A 16454-nucleotide genomic window follows, 5' to 3' on the forward strand; every position below is an offset into this window, starting at 1 on the left:
GTAAGCTGGAATGAAGTGAGAGAGTGGCATGGACATATATACACCACCAAATGTAAAACAGATAGCTAGTGGGAAACAGCCGCATAGCACAGGGAGATCGGCTCGGTGCTTTGCGGCCACCTAGAGGGTTGGGATAGGGAGGGTGGGAGGGAGATGCCAGAGGGAGGAGATATGGGGATATATGTATATGTATAGCTGATTCACTTTGTTATACAGCAGAAACTAACACACCATTGTAAAGCAATTATACTCCAATAAAGATGTTAAAAAAAAGGTAAGTATAGAAACTGAGGATGGTTAGAAACTTGTACTGCAATTTGAGAGAGTCATTAAATTTAATAATAAAAACAGGCTTATCTTTTGTATGTCATTGTTTGTGTGTCATTTTTCCAGTGATTCATTTTTACTATATTATATACAAGTACCAGTCCACAGTGGATGGGGGTGTGGGAGATGAAGCAAACTGGTCCTTCACCACAGATAGTCTGAGAAACCGTGGTCTCATATACATGGTCCACTGTGAAGCCTGTGGGTGAATCAACATTCTGGAAGCACACAGGGAGACTTTGGGGAGCTCTTTCCCCTCGCCATGAAAGAAGGCAAAAATAAATGTCCACTATAATCGGGATCTTAGTTGGAGAGAGGAAGGACATTCGCAGACTTACTTTAGCTCTCTTATTTTCTCAAGCTTTTGTCCACGTTGATCTGCCCTTATTCAGAGTCCCTAGTAAGAATTTACTCTGCATAAGCTTTGGATATGGCCAGTTTAATAGGCTAAACATTACATGGGCATTCACCTGCCTTGCCCATTAAAACTTGTATTACTAGAATCAAAGCATTTGAATGGCTCTCTTAAGCCATTAAGAGAAAAACAACTTTGAGCTAGAGTAACACAAGGTAATTACTAAGCTGAGCGAAATTCCTCTGCCATGCTCTTGGCACTGAGGTATGGAAACTCTACAGCCCTATAAGAAGTCTGAAGGAAAAAAAATGTTTTATTCAAATTTCAAGGGTCTAAGTTTCTCATTAAAAGTACATTTTAGAAAGTTGTTTTAAGTTAACTTGCTAGGGCAGTTGTACGGCAAGCAGACGGATGTAGCAATTTGTCAAACTGCAGCTTTCATCTCTCATTTAAAATAATATGGAAACAATAAAAACACAATTAAAACTAAAATTAAAAAAGCATAATCTGAAAGAGTATTTTGATTTTTTCTAATTAAAGCTCTGCAATTAAAGTTTTGCTGGAGAACAACCTGTGTTTTTAATCTCACAAAGCGCTAATAAATGCACAGAATTTGAGATGTCTGCTAAAACTCAGAGCTGGAAGTGACCTTGGAGAACCTTCTAGTCTGGCTTTCTCATTTAACAAATTGGAAACTGAGGCCAGAGCAGGTTTATTTCTTTTTTCCTTAATCCTTTCTTTCGCGTGTGTGCATGTGTGTGTTTTCTCTTGGTGTCTGCACATAATTTAGTCACTCAATATAGGACTTTCTTCTTTCCAGTATGAAGACAAGGACTCAACAAACACCAAAGTTTATGCAGTACTACCTCGAAATCTGCAATTTTTGCCTAAGTGAACTTCACAAACCATTGAGATAGTAATGCATTTTTGTGAAAACCAAATGGAAATACAGCATGTGCCTTCATGCCTTCTGCAATAAAATAAGCTGAATGTAACTTCAGTATTCTTTGGTGACCCCAGCTTAGTCTAATAAACAGCTGTGATACTGCAGAGGAGCAGGTGTAGGCCGTCTGGGACATGGACACATGTGCATTGTCTCCAGCAGTGCCCCACAAACCTGCTATCATTTTAAAAGTCCATCACCTGTATTTTAGGAGTTTACCTCTTTTTCATATAAACACAACAATTGTTTGCCAAATGTACATATGCAGTGCAAAACTGACCTATGACAGAACTGCCTTTAGCAGGTCACAGGGCTACCCTAAAAAGTTAATGTAGTTTGGATCACTTTTATCCCCTCAGGGGGTGAGGGAACGACAGGAAGGAAATGGAATATAACAAATAATATAAGATTTGGTGGGTACTTAATTTGTGCCCCAAACTTTCACTCATTTCATTTCTTAACTATCTTGTGAGAGAAGAAATAGTTCTCTCACTCACAGATAACAAGACTGAGCCCCAGAAAGATTAAATAACTTGCCCAAGGCCATAAGCGCTAAAAAGTGAAAAAGTAAGGATTTGAACCAAGCTTGCTTTGGTCCCAGACGTGCATCTTCAGTCCACACAATACTGTCTCAGAGAGTAGAGTCACTGCGTCTTGATCACTGACTTCATTTTAACATGCCAGGAGCTATATTTTGCTGTATAACAAACCACCCCAAAAATTAGTGGCTTAAAACAATGAACATTTTATTTGCTCATAATTCTGCAATCTGGGTTGGGCTTGGCTGGGTGACCCTTCTGTTGATCTTACTGATGGCTACTCACGTGGACTCATCCAGCTGGCAGGTCAGCAGGGGCCTGGGCTTGACTGAGACACTGGGATGGCCAGGCTTGTCTCTCAGGGCCTCTCCCTCTTATGTGGCTTTTCTGACAGCCTCTCCACATAGCTGTAGCAGGCTAACAGCATTCTTATAAAGCAGATCATGGCTCTGAAGAGAACAAAAGCAGAACTTCTTAAGGCTTGGAACAAGAACTGATAGAGCATGACTCTGCCACTGCCAGTTAATTAAAATAAGTCATACTCCCAACTCAGGTTCTAAGAAAGAGGACTACACAGAGGCAAATACTGGGAGATCACGGGGGGCCAACAATGTAACAGTGGTCGCTATACTCTTCTTGAACTGTGGCACAATCAACTGTGAAAGTTGCTGTTTCTTCTATACCTTCCATTTTTCTTATGTGCAGTTTTTCACTCTTTTCCTGTTTGTTTCTCCACTTTCTCCTACCATTTCTTAGCTTTTCTGCGTTGTAACTGGCCTTCCCTAGGCAGCCACAAATAAAGGATGCCTCTCCTTCAGAGCAGTGAACTGACCAGTCGCATCTTGTCAACCCTATTCTTCAGGTCATCAGTCTTTGTTAAAGTGTTCTACTGACAGAGGTTTCTTTGTCTAGGTTTTTGTTTCATTTTGCTTTGCTTTATAAACTGGGTTCAAAGCTGGAAGTCTAATTTAAAGGAAATAGGACATTACTGCCTCAAGAAGCAACTTAAGTGAGTACATTTAAAAGCTTCACCCTTATAAATAAAAGTTAGAATCTATCATACTCCTCTTCAGTTTTACCTGCAAGAAGGCAAGATGTCCAGTTCAATGGCCAAGGCAAGAAATCAATGTTTATCATGTTTTACATGCTTTAACTTCCTATAGCAGTCATTCACCAGGGCAGAGAAGGAAGAGAGGCCTGTAGGAATCAGATAACTTCCAGCATTACAATTCTAGTTCATAGCAGGTTGCTTCTTACACGTAGCTAAAATGAGATCCGATTAAATTTCCATTGAATCATTCAACCTATCTGATCACTGCTTTCTGCTGTCAGGAGAGTTTCAAGAGTACTAAGAATTAGGGCCAGGAGAACTTGCTGTACAGATACCACAAGCATGAAGAGGGCAAAGGAAATAAGAGAAAAGAATTGTAAACACCCAAGGTGAAAATTCTTGCAGAAGGGGATCATGGGTTTCCATTTGAAATACTGACGAATTAAAATGAAAGTTAAAAGTTGAAACGTGAATTACCCTTCAAGTGTTTCCAAATCCATTCACTGACAATGTTGATCATTGTGTCTTTTATTCTGCACCCTGAGGCCAGTCACTGGATCCTTGATTGTTGCATTACATCTCCACCAGACATTTAGGTGCAAAAATGAAAGGGGATTAAATTTAATTTGGCTATGAATTGCTCAAGTGAAGGAGGCAACTGAGATAAAATGTCTTTGTTACTATTTTAGACTAATTCATTGACTCTAATCTGTGTTCTGTCGTCACTAACATCAAAAGTTGATTGAAAATGGGTGTAAATTCATACATAAATAATACACAAGCTCATGACAACCCTCATAATGATTTACAAAGTCCAATAAATATTCTAAGAAAATTTGGAGAATCTGACTAGATTCTGATGTTCTCAGGAAGAAAAAATTGATAAGTTTATCAAAGAAATTTTTGAATGAAGAATATGAACGGCAGCCACACTAGATATTTAAGTACAGCATAAAGCTGAGCTGGAGGGAGTGGTGCCCACCAGCACCAGTGTCCACATGGTGGGGAGAGCGCCAACGGTGGCTGCCGCCAGTTGACTCTGTCCCCAGGGTGAACAGCAGTCGTCACCATCCCTCACCCCATGCCTCTCTGGGAAACTCTCCAAGACCAGTACGCATTTTTTGTGAGAAGTCTCTTTTAAAACTGCTTTTGCTATATCCCATAAATTTTGGCATCAACATGTCTCATGGTCTGCCTGAAGGACAGGGCCTGGATCTGACCCCATCTCTTCATCCCAACCTCCAATTCTCCCCCTGGACCAGCCTTCACCACCCTCAGCCTCAAGTCACCAGTCATGGTCTCCCACACGAGCTCCACGCTTTTTACCCTTTTGCTCACATGTTAGCTTCTGCCCTTTTATATGGAAAATAAACACTCTATGGTGAAAAAAAATAAGGCTATGATAATTAAAATAAGACACTACAGAAAGAAGGAAAAATATAAAGATATAGAACACACACTAGACAGTCCAGAATTGATTTTTTTTCCATACAAGAACTGGCTAGGAAACAAAAGTGACATCACCAGAAAGGAAGAACTATTCATTAACTTGTGCAGGAATAACTGGGTAGGAATTTAAGGGAAATAAAATTAATTTAGACCCATCTTTCCTAGTGTATAACAAAAAAAATCCCAGATATATTAAAAAGTTAAATATTTTTAAAACATCCTTTTCCAAATGCCTGCTCCAACAAGGTATTAGATCTGTGAATTTAAAACCAAGGATGACTTCCTAAGCTTAAAATCCTTTTAAGAAATCATAAAACAAAAGACCAACTGTTCAGACTACATAAAATTTGAAACTTCTATTTGTAAAAAAAAAAAAAAGGAGTAGCAAAACCAACTTTTTAAAAAGAACAACAGCAGATTGAGAAAATGCATTATTTTACTATTAGAGCAAAAGAAAACATTTTCACATTTATTTTTGATTTTTTAAAAAATGTTTGTTTATCTTTGGCTGCGTTGGGTCTCCATTGCTGCGTGCGGGCTTTTCTTTAGTTGCGGCGAGTGGGGGCTACTCTTCATTGTGGTACACGGGCTTCTCATTGTGGTGGCTTCTCTTGTTGCAGAGCACAGGCTCTAGGCGTGCGGGCTTCATTAGTTGCAGCACGCAGGCTCAGTAGTTGTGGCTCGCGGGCTCTAGAGTACAAGCTCAGCAGTTATGACACACGGGCTTAGTTGCTCCGTGGCATGTGGGATCTTCCTGGACCAGGGCTCGAGCCCATGTACCCTGCATTGGCAGGTGGATTCTTAAACACTGTGCCACCAGGGAAGTCCCAGAAGTTCATCTTCTTTAGCAATTTATTTTCATACATGGAAAGGAAAAGAAAAATGGTTAAAAAAACCTCTAGGTCCTTACTGCATAGTTAATTCATGAAACCCTGCTGCGCCTTACTGTACTCCTTGCTCCACAGTATTTCAGTCATTTTATTTTCACATTGTCTGAAGACAAGTGTATTTATGGAGCAGACTACTTGAAATAGGAACTGTCCACTAAACCTTGAAAACGTAGTCGCTGCGTCTATAGCGGACTTACCATTCTGGTGCTCTCTCTCAACCCTGAAGCTCTTAGAAGAGACCTTTTATCCACTTTATAAGTATCAGGCCCAACATGACATATAAGCATTTCATAAAATAGTTTGAATTTTGGAATAATTTTGATTCAAATACTTGGATGCAGAGATGGAGAAATGAAGGAGGCAAGAAGGTATTATTCCTCTGTTCAGCCCCTTGCACTAGGTTTGTGTCCCAAGGAAAGAGGAGCATCTCTGTGTTTCTACATGGAGCACAGCCCTAAGGAGAGTGAAAGGCACACAGGGCTGTCCTGCCATCTTCAGGGTGTGAACCACTCTTCCAGGTTTCCTGGCAGACTAGAAAATATGGCTCTTTCATGGAGGGCACACAGCAGTGTCAGTGTGACAGAGCCATCCTCGGATACCTTAGCTGACACCTGACATTCCAGTGGCTGCCAAAGTGGAAGAACAAATGGAACATGTTTTTGAAACCCATGCAAACACCTCTGAGGATGCTCAGTGTGTGTGTACTTAGGGACCAAAATGCTACAACAAGACAGAACTATAAACCAGGAAATTTTTGCTTGATACCATTTCTCGAACTCTATTTATGCCCACAAATAGGTGAAACCCAAGGCAATTCAGGTCACACTGACAGATGCATTTGGCCAAGTTGGTACGTTGAATACCAACTGTTGAGTTTCTTGACCTCATCTGAACAGTTCTCTGATGTGTGTGGTCAAAGGAAGGTCACGGATCTCAGGAAAGCATCTCCCTACCACACCTGCTCTGTCTCTGTGTTCTTTGTTCCTGTAAGTCCCCAGTTTACTGCCATCTCCTGCCCCCGCTCTCCTTGCTGGCACAGGCTTTTTTGAATATGATGTGTCTCTTTCCTGGCTCATTCTTTGGCATTTCACTGAAACACCTGCTATCAGACCTCAGGAATAGGGAGAGTTATTTTTTGCCTGGTCAGGAATGAGCATTTGGTGGGAGTCATTTCTTTAGTGTGCAGTGCTCTGAACCCAGTGCTTTGGGTGTGGAGGTCCAAGGCATTTCCTTGGGGAATCTGGTCAGCTTCCTGGTATAGAAGACTTAAGTTAGCCACAATCCTTAAAGCAGTCCTATGAGAACATATAAAATACACTTCTATGTTAGAAATGTCCTAGCATTTTTGGAATTAGGTACTTTTGAGTGTTTTTATTCCATAGACATCACGGATGCCATATCTCAACTGCATTTCAATTACTGACTTATACTTCCACAGTATAAACTTTGTAACTTCTTGACCACGAACTAGGTTGAGCACTGAGCTTGCTTCCTTTCTTTCCCTCCCTCCCTCCCCCTTTCCCCTTCCTTCTTCACTCCCTCCCTCCTCTCCTTCCTCCTTCCTTCTTTCCTCCCTCCCTCCATCTCCCTCCTTCTCCTTCCTTCTCTCTCTCTCTCTCTCTCTCTCTTTCCCTCTCTGGCTTGGGTGATTGTTGATGCCATTCAGAAACAGAGAAGATGATCTGTTCAGTTTCTAATATGTCAAATTTGAATTATCTAAACAGGTAGAGATATCCTCTTCCCAGTTATGTCATACATAGTAGAAACTTTGTAAACACCTGTGATTAAATATATTTGGGGTCCAGTTCTGGAGCTCAGCAGAGAGGGCAGCCTGAAGATGTAAGTAGGGGTCTTCAACATACAGGGTGGACGACATGGGCATCTTGGGTTTAGAAGATGTCCCTTGGGGAATCTGCACAATGGGAGAGTGAAGGACAAAGCTCTGGGGAAACAGACCAGGGGCCGGCAGAGGACCTGAGAAAGAGCAGTTAGAGAAAAGTGAAGATAACCAGGAAAGAGAGAGGTAATGGAAACTGAGGGAAGAGAAGATGCAAGAGAGGCTGTGTGACAAAGAAGAAAAGGCCTGCAGTGCCCTGAATCCTGCAGCCCCCAACCCTGGCACCTGGGGGCAGGGAGCAATCACTATATAGTCACAAAGTTTGTTGCTTTTTATAGGGAGGAAGGACTCATTCAGAACCAGAATGAGCAACATTGCCCCCTTTAAACATTATTTTTTATTAATAAACCTCCACAGAATTAACAGTATTTTATTTTTTAAAAATTTGTCTCTTCTTTTTTTTTTAACCATTATTCATCATCTCTTTGATTACTTGCTCAAACCCAGTACACGTGTATAGGGGTATCAGAATTGAGAAGTGAGGGAAACCACTTTATTAACAAGAGAAGAGTGCTTATTCATATAGTTCCTTTAGTCCTCAGTCTTATAATGTCTACTCATTTTCAGATAAATTTCCCCCCTTTCCTTTAATGAAGTTATGTCATAGACCTGTAACACAGATTCTTTGCTTAAATGTAAAAACATTTAAAAGTAAATGTGTACTCCCTTCACTCATTTCTCCTACCACCCCACCCCCTGCCTCTGGCAATCACTAATCTGTTTCCTGTATCTGAGCTTGTTTTGTGTTTTGTTTGTTTGTTTTAGGGTCCACATATAAGAGAGGTCAAATGGTATTTGTCATTCTCTTTCTGACTTATTTCACTTAGCATCATGCTGCCCACCCATGTTGTTGCAAATGGCAAGATTTTTTTTTTTTTTTTTTGTGGTACGGGGGCCTCTCACCGTTGTGGCCTCTCCCGTTGCAGACCACAGGCTCCGGATGCACAGGCCCAGCAGCCGTGGCCCACGGGCCCAGCCGCTCTGCGGCATGTGGGATCTTCCCGGACCGGGGCACGAACCCATGTCCCCTGCATCGGCAGGCCGACTCTCAACCACTTCACCACCAGGGAAGCCCAAGATTTCATTCTTTTTATGGCTGAGTAATATTCCATCGTGTGTGTATGTGTGTGTGTGTATATATAATGTATATAAAATTCTTCATTCATTCATCCATTGATAGACACTTCTGTTGTTTCCATATCTTGGCTATTGTAAAATAATGCTGTAGTGAATATGGGGGTGCATATGTATTTTTGAGTTAGTGTTTTTGTTTTCTTTGGATAAATACCCAGAAGTAGAATTACTGGGTCATATGGTAGTTATAGTTTTCATTTTTTGCAGAACCTCCATAATGTTTTCCACAGTGGCTGCACCAGTCTATATTCTTACCAACAGTGCACAAGGGTTCCCTTTTCTCCACATCCTCACCAATACTTGTTATTTCTTGGCTTGTTGATAATAGCCATCCTAACAGGTGTGAAGTGATATCACATTGTGGTTTTGATTTGCGTTTCCCTGATGACTCATGATGTTGACCTCCTTTTAGATTACTGATTCAGTCTTCTTACTAGTAATTGGTCTGTTCCTAGTTTCTACTTAATCATGATTCTCTCTTCATAGTTGTGTATTTCTGGGAATTTTTATTTCTTCTAGGTTGTCCAATTTCTTGGTGTATAATTTTTCATAGTAGTCTCTTATGACCCTTTGTATTTATGTTGTACCATTTGTGATATTTCCTCTTCTACTTCTGTTTTATTTATTTGAGTCCTCCCTTTTTTTCTTGGTAACTCTAGCTAAAGACTTGTCAATTTTGTTTATCGTTTCAAAGAACCAGCTCTAAGTTTCACTGAACTTCTGTATTGTCTTTTTGGTCTCTGTTTCTGCTGTAATCTTTGTGATTTCCTTACTTCTACTAACTTTGAGCTTCATTTGTTCTTCTTTTTCTACTTCCTTGAAGTGTAAAGTTTCTTGAGGTAGGTATTTATTGTTATGAACTTCTCTCTTACAACTGCTTTTACTGCATCCCCCAAATTTTGGCATATTTCCATTTTTGTTTGTCTCAAGGTATTTTTAAATTTCTCTCTTGATTTCTTCTTTGACCCATTGGTTGTTTTGTTCTTTTTTTCCCATGTTCACTCTTGTTTTAATTATATACAGCAGAGACCCTGACATTCAGAGTACCAAAAAAATCCCGTAACTACTGTTCCTACCCAATAGATATTTAACATATGATGCTTATTGGGAACCTACTGTGTACATGGGGCTCTGCTGAGTACGGGAGGGGGTGGTTACAAAGAAGTATAAGGCTTGCTCTCTGCCCTCAAAGAACTTACAACAAAAGGCTGATGAACTAAGGGACACGTGGGCAGGCAATATACAAGGTGTGATACATGTACAGGAAGGTGAGGCCGCTGTGAGGTGATGGAGTTTGAAATCCAGACTTTGCTGCTTATTAGCTGTGTCAGCTTGAAAAGTTACTGAACCCCTCTGAGCTTCACTTTCCTCATTTGTAAAACGGACTACGAAGCCTACCTCGAAAGCTTATCATGATGTAAGGAGCTAAGGCACATGGAAATCTTAAGGTGTCGTTATTATGGTTTCTCTGTGCTAGATACTCAAGAACGGCTCCTGGATCTGTGGGATTTGGGTTTGGCTTTGAAGAATGGATAGGACTGAGAAAGCAGAGAGTTAGGGAAGGAAGCCATTCACCCAGAGCTCTCCGTAGGCAACAGCGTGACATAAGTAGTGTTTGTCTTCCCGCTCTAGTATTTCATTACCACATCCTTACCCGAAAACCCCCTTTTCAGGATCCTGTTTTGCAGAGACACGTTGCTGCCACGACCGGAAACTTTCCTATGCGCCCCCCTCAGAGTCAGTCCCTCTGTGCCTTCCAAGGAAGCTGCTGTCTCGTCCAATAAGCCAGACAAAGTGGCAGTAGGTCTCAATTTACTGATCTGTACAGTGGGGGTAACATTACCTCCCTTCCCTTCCTTAAGGTTTACTGTGAGAAGCAAACGATATCACTGATGTGGAAGCACTTTGTAATTGTGAGCTTCTAACTCCACAGGATGTCGTTAGGATGACAAACTCGGCTGCTGATTGAATCCAATTCGACGCTACGTGGAAAGATAGGCCTGACACAATATCTGGTCTGTAGGCTCTTTCTTGAGAAATGTCAAAAGGTATATATGATTAAATCAAAAGAGTGAAAAGAGATCATCTTTAAGGTCTGTTGTTCTCTCTTAGGGGAAAGTTTTTAACGTTTAAAAATCTAGAATCCATGACGTGTGCTTTGTAATCAACCCCCCAAAATGACCGTTGAGAGAAACGGGGTTCAGTCAGGCCAAGCAGGAGGGAGGAGAAGCACCTTGCCTGCTGCGGGTGTTGGGGGAGAGACCTGTGGACTGATGGAGTCTGGTAGCACTTGCCCGACATCTCAGCTGGTGGCCTCCTCTCTCACTAGCACTAGGCTAGTTTTCGCAACTCTAAAAAGAGCCGATTTTTACAAGCGTTTCCCAGTAGGCGGATTTTTTAGTTGTCCTTCTCTTTTCTGTCTGTAATGCTGTCTCCTTTGGGCAGTTTCCCCAGCACCTCCACTGGGTTTTATGACTGGATGGACATTGAGACTTTTATTCCTGTGGGTGTTGGGTTTCATTTTTATTCCTAAACCTTTATGGTCTTCTGGTCCCTTGCAGGCTGAAGCTTAAGGAGGGGCTGATTTTCCTAAAGCAGAGGCCGGTGGAGGCTCTTTGGGCTGAGCAGGAGCTGGAGCTGAAGCGGGAGGCGGAGCCGGAGCCCCGACCCATTGGTGTTTTAGTAGCATGTTGTTTAATCGCCACATAGTTTTGAATTTTCCAGCTTCCTTCATGTAATTAATTTTGGTTTCATACCATTGTACCTGGAAAAAAGGTACTTGATATGATTCCAGTCCTCTTACATTTATTAAGACTTGTTTTATGGGGGGCTTCCCTGGTGGCACAGTGGTTGAGAATCTGCCTGCCAATGCAGGGGACACGGGTTCGAGCCCTGCTCTGGGAAGATCCCACATGCCGCGGAGCAACTAGGCCTGTGAGCCACAACTACTGAGCCTGCGTGTCTGGAGCCTGTGCTCCGCAACAAGAGGGGCCGCGACAGTGAGAGGCCTGTGCACCGCGATGAAGAGTGGGCCCTGCTCACCGCAACTAGAGAAAGCCCTCGCACAGAAACGAAGACTCAACACAGCCAAAAATAAATAAATAAATAAAATAAAATAAAATAAATAAATTAAAAAAGACTTGTTTTTTGGCCTAACATATTCTCTATCCTGGAAAATGTTTCATGTGTACTTGAGAAGAGTGTGTATTTGTGTTGCTTTTGTATGGAATTTTCTATATATACCTGTTAAGTTCATTTGGTCTAATGTGTCATTTAAGGCTGATGTTCCCTTATCGATTTTCTGTGTGAATGATCTATCCATTGATGTAAGTGGGGTTTTAAAATTCCCTACTATGGTATTGCTGTCTGTTTCTCTCTTTAGGTCTGTTAATGTTTGCTTTATATATTTAAGTGCTTCTGTGTTGGGTGCATATATATTTACATATGTTATATCCTCTTGTTGGAGTGACTCCTTTATCGTTATAAAACTCCCCTCCACTCCGCCTTATGACACACCTGGCTCTCCTTTGTGGAAGCCAGAGAGCCCCCAGGAAAGCAGACCAGATGATACCTCAAGCTGGTCTCAAAGAAGTAGAAGTTTGATCGGGGTTTTTCATTGTCCCAGGATCCTCCCTTATAATCCTGTCCCAGGTCCAGTTCTCTCCCAGGACATTGACTACCCACATTCCAGATGGGGATAAAGAGGAAATTGTCAGGAAGGATGGTTCTTATCAGCTGGCCACTGTCACTTTCACCCCTTATTTGGAGATGCTTATCCTGTTGTTCTTCTCCTATTACCTCCATTTCATTAAGGCTTTTTTTTTTCCTGAGGTTTTATCTTGTTCTTTCATTTGGAACATACGCCTCTGTTTCTTCATTTTCTTGACCCTCTGTTTTGGTTTCTGTACAGTAGATGAAACAATCGCCTCTCTCAGCCTTGAAGGAGTGGCCTTGTGTAGGAGATGAAGCTTGTTGTTCAACCCTGCCCCAATGCTTTTTTGTCTCTCAAACCTTTGTGCTTATGCAAGCAGCCCATTACATTTTTAATAACTCCCAGTAATTGAGAATGTGCTAAGACCTGTCAGCATCCCTAATGGGAGGATCTCAGCCCCTAGATTCAGGCTGTTTAGAAGCCAGACCCTCAGGCAGTGGCTTTTTAAAGTATGAAAACGTACACAGATACATGTTTTGTAGGACCATAAGTGTAAGCTCTGCTGGCCAGGTGACCTGGCAGTCACAAAAATCAGGGCTCCAAACAAGTATATAAGCTCTTTCTGGGAGATACTGGTGAACTGGAACGAGGCAGAGGGAGAGTGCCAAGATGGCATCCACAGCCTGCATTCCTCATTCCGTAATTACGGAGAGCAGCTCCGTAATCCACTACATGTGTGCTGAACCTGAAGCCTGCCCCTCAGGCTGGAGCTCCAGGATAAGCCAAGCAGCCTCCTTCACAGATGACTGGGGTATGTGCATCAGTCTGCCTCCGGCTCAGTCCCTGGGCTGGCAGCCTGCCAAGAACCATCTCTCTGATTTGCTACAATCCCGTAGGATCCACAAAGGCAAGTCCCCCTGTCCACCAGAGCCAGGCAATCAAGGGGCATCCCCTAGGCAGCAACTGCAAAAACGGGGGCGCCAGATACAAAAACCAAGGCAGTAGCCAAGTGTAAAGCTTCCTTCCAGGAGACACCGGCTCTCTGGAGGGCAGCAGAGGGAGAGCATGAAGACAGTGCCTGCCCTCCAAGGCCTCTGAAAAGGATTACAGTCAACCCCTAGATGTGTGTTTAATTAGAAGCTTGCCCCTCAGGCCACAGCCATAATGATAAGCTAATAGGTCTTCTTCACAGAAAGATAGGCTTCTGGGTCTGTTGCCTCTTGCTGTGCCCCGGGGGTGGTAGCTGCTGAAGAATTCTTTCTCCTTTGGTTGTGTGAGACCCACAAGTGTAAGCGCCACTGCCTGCCAGAGCCAGGTGATGGAGATGTGTACTCTGGCATCAGCTGCAAAAATTGGGGTATGAGCTCCTTTCTGGGTGACACTGATTTTTACAGCCCCAGGGGACCAGGAATGCAAGCTCCACTTGCCTCCAGAGCCAGGTGGTCAAGAGGTATCCCCCGCCCCAGGTGGCAGCCACAGAGATCTGGGCACCAGGCACATGGAAAGAGCTCCTGATGGGAGAAGATACTGGTGCTCTGGAGCACAGCAAAGGGAGAGTGCGAAGATGGCCCCACCAGTCTCCATCCCTGGAGACTGTTCCAGCAGGCTTCTAGAGGTGTGTGTTAAATTAAGATGCCTGCCCCTCAGGTCAACACTAATATAAGCAGGTGAGCCTCCTTCACGTTAAATCAGGGCTTGATTGGCTGCCTCTGAGCTGGGCCCGGGGGCGGGTACATCTGAGCACAGGGCCGCTTTAAGAGCTGGCTCTCAGATAGCTACAGCTCTGCGTCTGAAGATGTGAGCCCTGTTGGTTTTCCAAGTTAGGGCTTTTGGGGGCTCGTCTCTCAGGTGCAGGTCCTAAAAGGTGAGGTGTCCAATGTGGGGTTCAAACTCTTTCCTTCTTGGGGAGAAGCTCCGGGTTTTGAGTTTTCTCCTGGTTGTGGCTCACTGGGGTGAGCTGGGGGTGGCGTTTATATCGAGATTGTATGCCCGTTTCCATGTGGTTTCCTTCTTGTTTGCCAGATGTGTAGTGGTCATTCAGCCGGACTTGGACTTTAGGTTTTCTTTCTTTCTTTTTTTTTTTTTTTTTTTTTTTGCGGTACACAGGCCTCTCACTGTTGTGGCCTCTCCCGTTGCGGAGCACAGGCTCCGGACGCGCAGGCTCAGCGGCCATGGCTCACGGGCCCAGCCGCTCCGCGGCATGTGGGATCCTCCCCGACCGGGGCACAAACCCGCGTCCCCCGCATCGGCACGCGGACTCTCAACTGCGCCACCAGGGAAGCCCTAGGTTTTCTTAAGAGAAAAATTTTCCGTATGTAGCTGTGGACCCAGTGTGTCTGTGGGAGGAGGTGAGTTCAGGATTTTCTTATGTTGCCATCTTGAACCGGAACTTTTCTAGACTGAATTTTAAACACTCTTCAAATCATGCGACAGCTTGCTGCCTACAGGTTTTTAGAGAAAGTCATACGAAACGAACTTTTTTTTTTTTTTTTTTTTTTTTTTTTGCGGTACGCGGGCCTCTCACTGCCGCGGCTTCTCCGCCGCGGAGCACAGTCTCCGGACACGCAGGCTCAGCGGCCATGGCTCAGGGGCCCAGCCGCTCCGCGGCATGTGGGATCCTCCCGGACCAGGGCACAAACCCACGTCCTCTGCATCGGCAGGCGAACTCCCAACCACTGCGCCACCAGGGAAGCCCATGAAAGGAACTTTTTAAGTAGTATCAATGCTAAAAGAATTATCCTGGCGGTGTAAAACATTGTGAAGGTTTTCCAAAGTGCTCCTTGACACAGTAGGGCCTCCATGATTGAGATTTGAACTCCTGTGATCTGCTTAATACTGACAAGGTTATTCTAAGGGCTTTGTGCTCTCAAACATGAGCAGCATGTTATTACCCTCGATTTCAACGGAACTTCTGAAATGCCAAGAGTTTGCCTGCTGTTCCTAAGCTCGGAGAAATATAATCTGGTCCAGCAGGTCGGAGGACCTTACGTTTGGATGTGGCCCACCGTGAATGTGAAATGCTAAGTCTTCATAGCCAGATCATTTGAAATGGCCTTTCAGTTCTTAATTAGTAGATGCTTTCTCTACCACTGACTACCTGGGAGTGACGTGAAGGAGAATTTGCCTAGTTTGCAGGGGGGCGCCTGGGAGAGCCATTATCACTCACAGTGTGTTAGAAATGAAAGATTGAAGAAAAGCTGATTAAAGCCCCAGCAGCTGCCTTCACAAATGAACTTCAGGAGAAAAAGCAGTTTAGTGTAAACGTGGCAAGTCTTCATATTGGAGCTTGATGAAATTAAAGGCAATGCCAGGTAATATAAACCACTGTTGAATCTTTCTTTTATTAAAACTGGGTTAAAACAAGGAGTAGAAATTTGTCAGGTGCAGTAATTACTTTGGTACTTTACTGATGAAAGCTCTCTTGGGCAAAGCCCTCCTCATCTCTTTTCCATTTCCTCCTAAGTTAGACTTTCAGCTGCTAGAAGAGAATAAATATGAGCTAAGAAGAGGGTAACTTCAAAGCCTATCCATTTATGCATTAAATATTTCTAAGGGTAATACTGGTGATGTTTTCCCTCACTCAGTTGCCCTGAATTACTACCTTGAGAAAATTTCTAGATTATTTGGTCAATTATATTCTTAGGGGAACAGAGAAACATACATGTTGGTGACCATAGAAACAGGAAAAAAAAAACTCTGATGAGACAACATCTGTTGCATGTGAAAATACTATAACCCAGCTGTTGCGGCTAAAGCAGGAGCTGGAAGAAGGATACTGGGGCAGTAATAGTGGGATAAAAGAAACTGATAAAGAAGAGAAAAGTCTGTGAGGTCCTTGCTTGTAGTGTGGTCTTTGAAGCAGCATAAATGTCACCTGGAAGAAATCACCTGTTAGAAATGCAGAATCTCAGGCCTTACCCCAGAATACTGAGTCAGAGTCTGCCTTTTAATGTGATCTGCAGGTGATTCATATGAACTTTCCAGTTTAAAAAACTCTTGATCTATGGGCAGCCCTATAGATGCCCATCTAAGTGCTATCAAAGCCAGGGAGACCTATACAATTCAGAGGATATCCACAGCTTCTCAGAAGGCATTTGCAGAGGGCATGCCAGTGGAAGGAATTACACATTCAGTGCTGGTGAAGATAGCAACAAATAGCTAGAGAAATAGAAATTCACAGGAAATCTTTAATTTTTAAAATTTTATTTAAGTGTAGT

This window comes from Mesoplodon bidens (assembly GCF_964165515.1).
Source record: "Mesoplodon bidens genome assembly, contig: HAP1_SCAFFOLD_72, whole genome shotgun sequence".
Taxonomy (NCBI): domain Eukaryota; kingdom Metazoa; phylum Chordata; class Mammalia; order Artiodactyla; family Ziphiidae; genus Mesoplodon; species Mesoplodon bidens.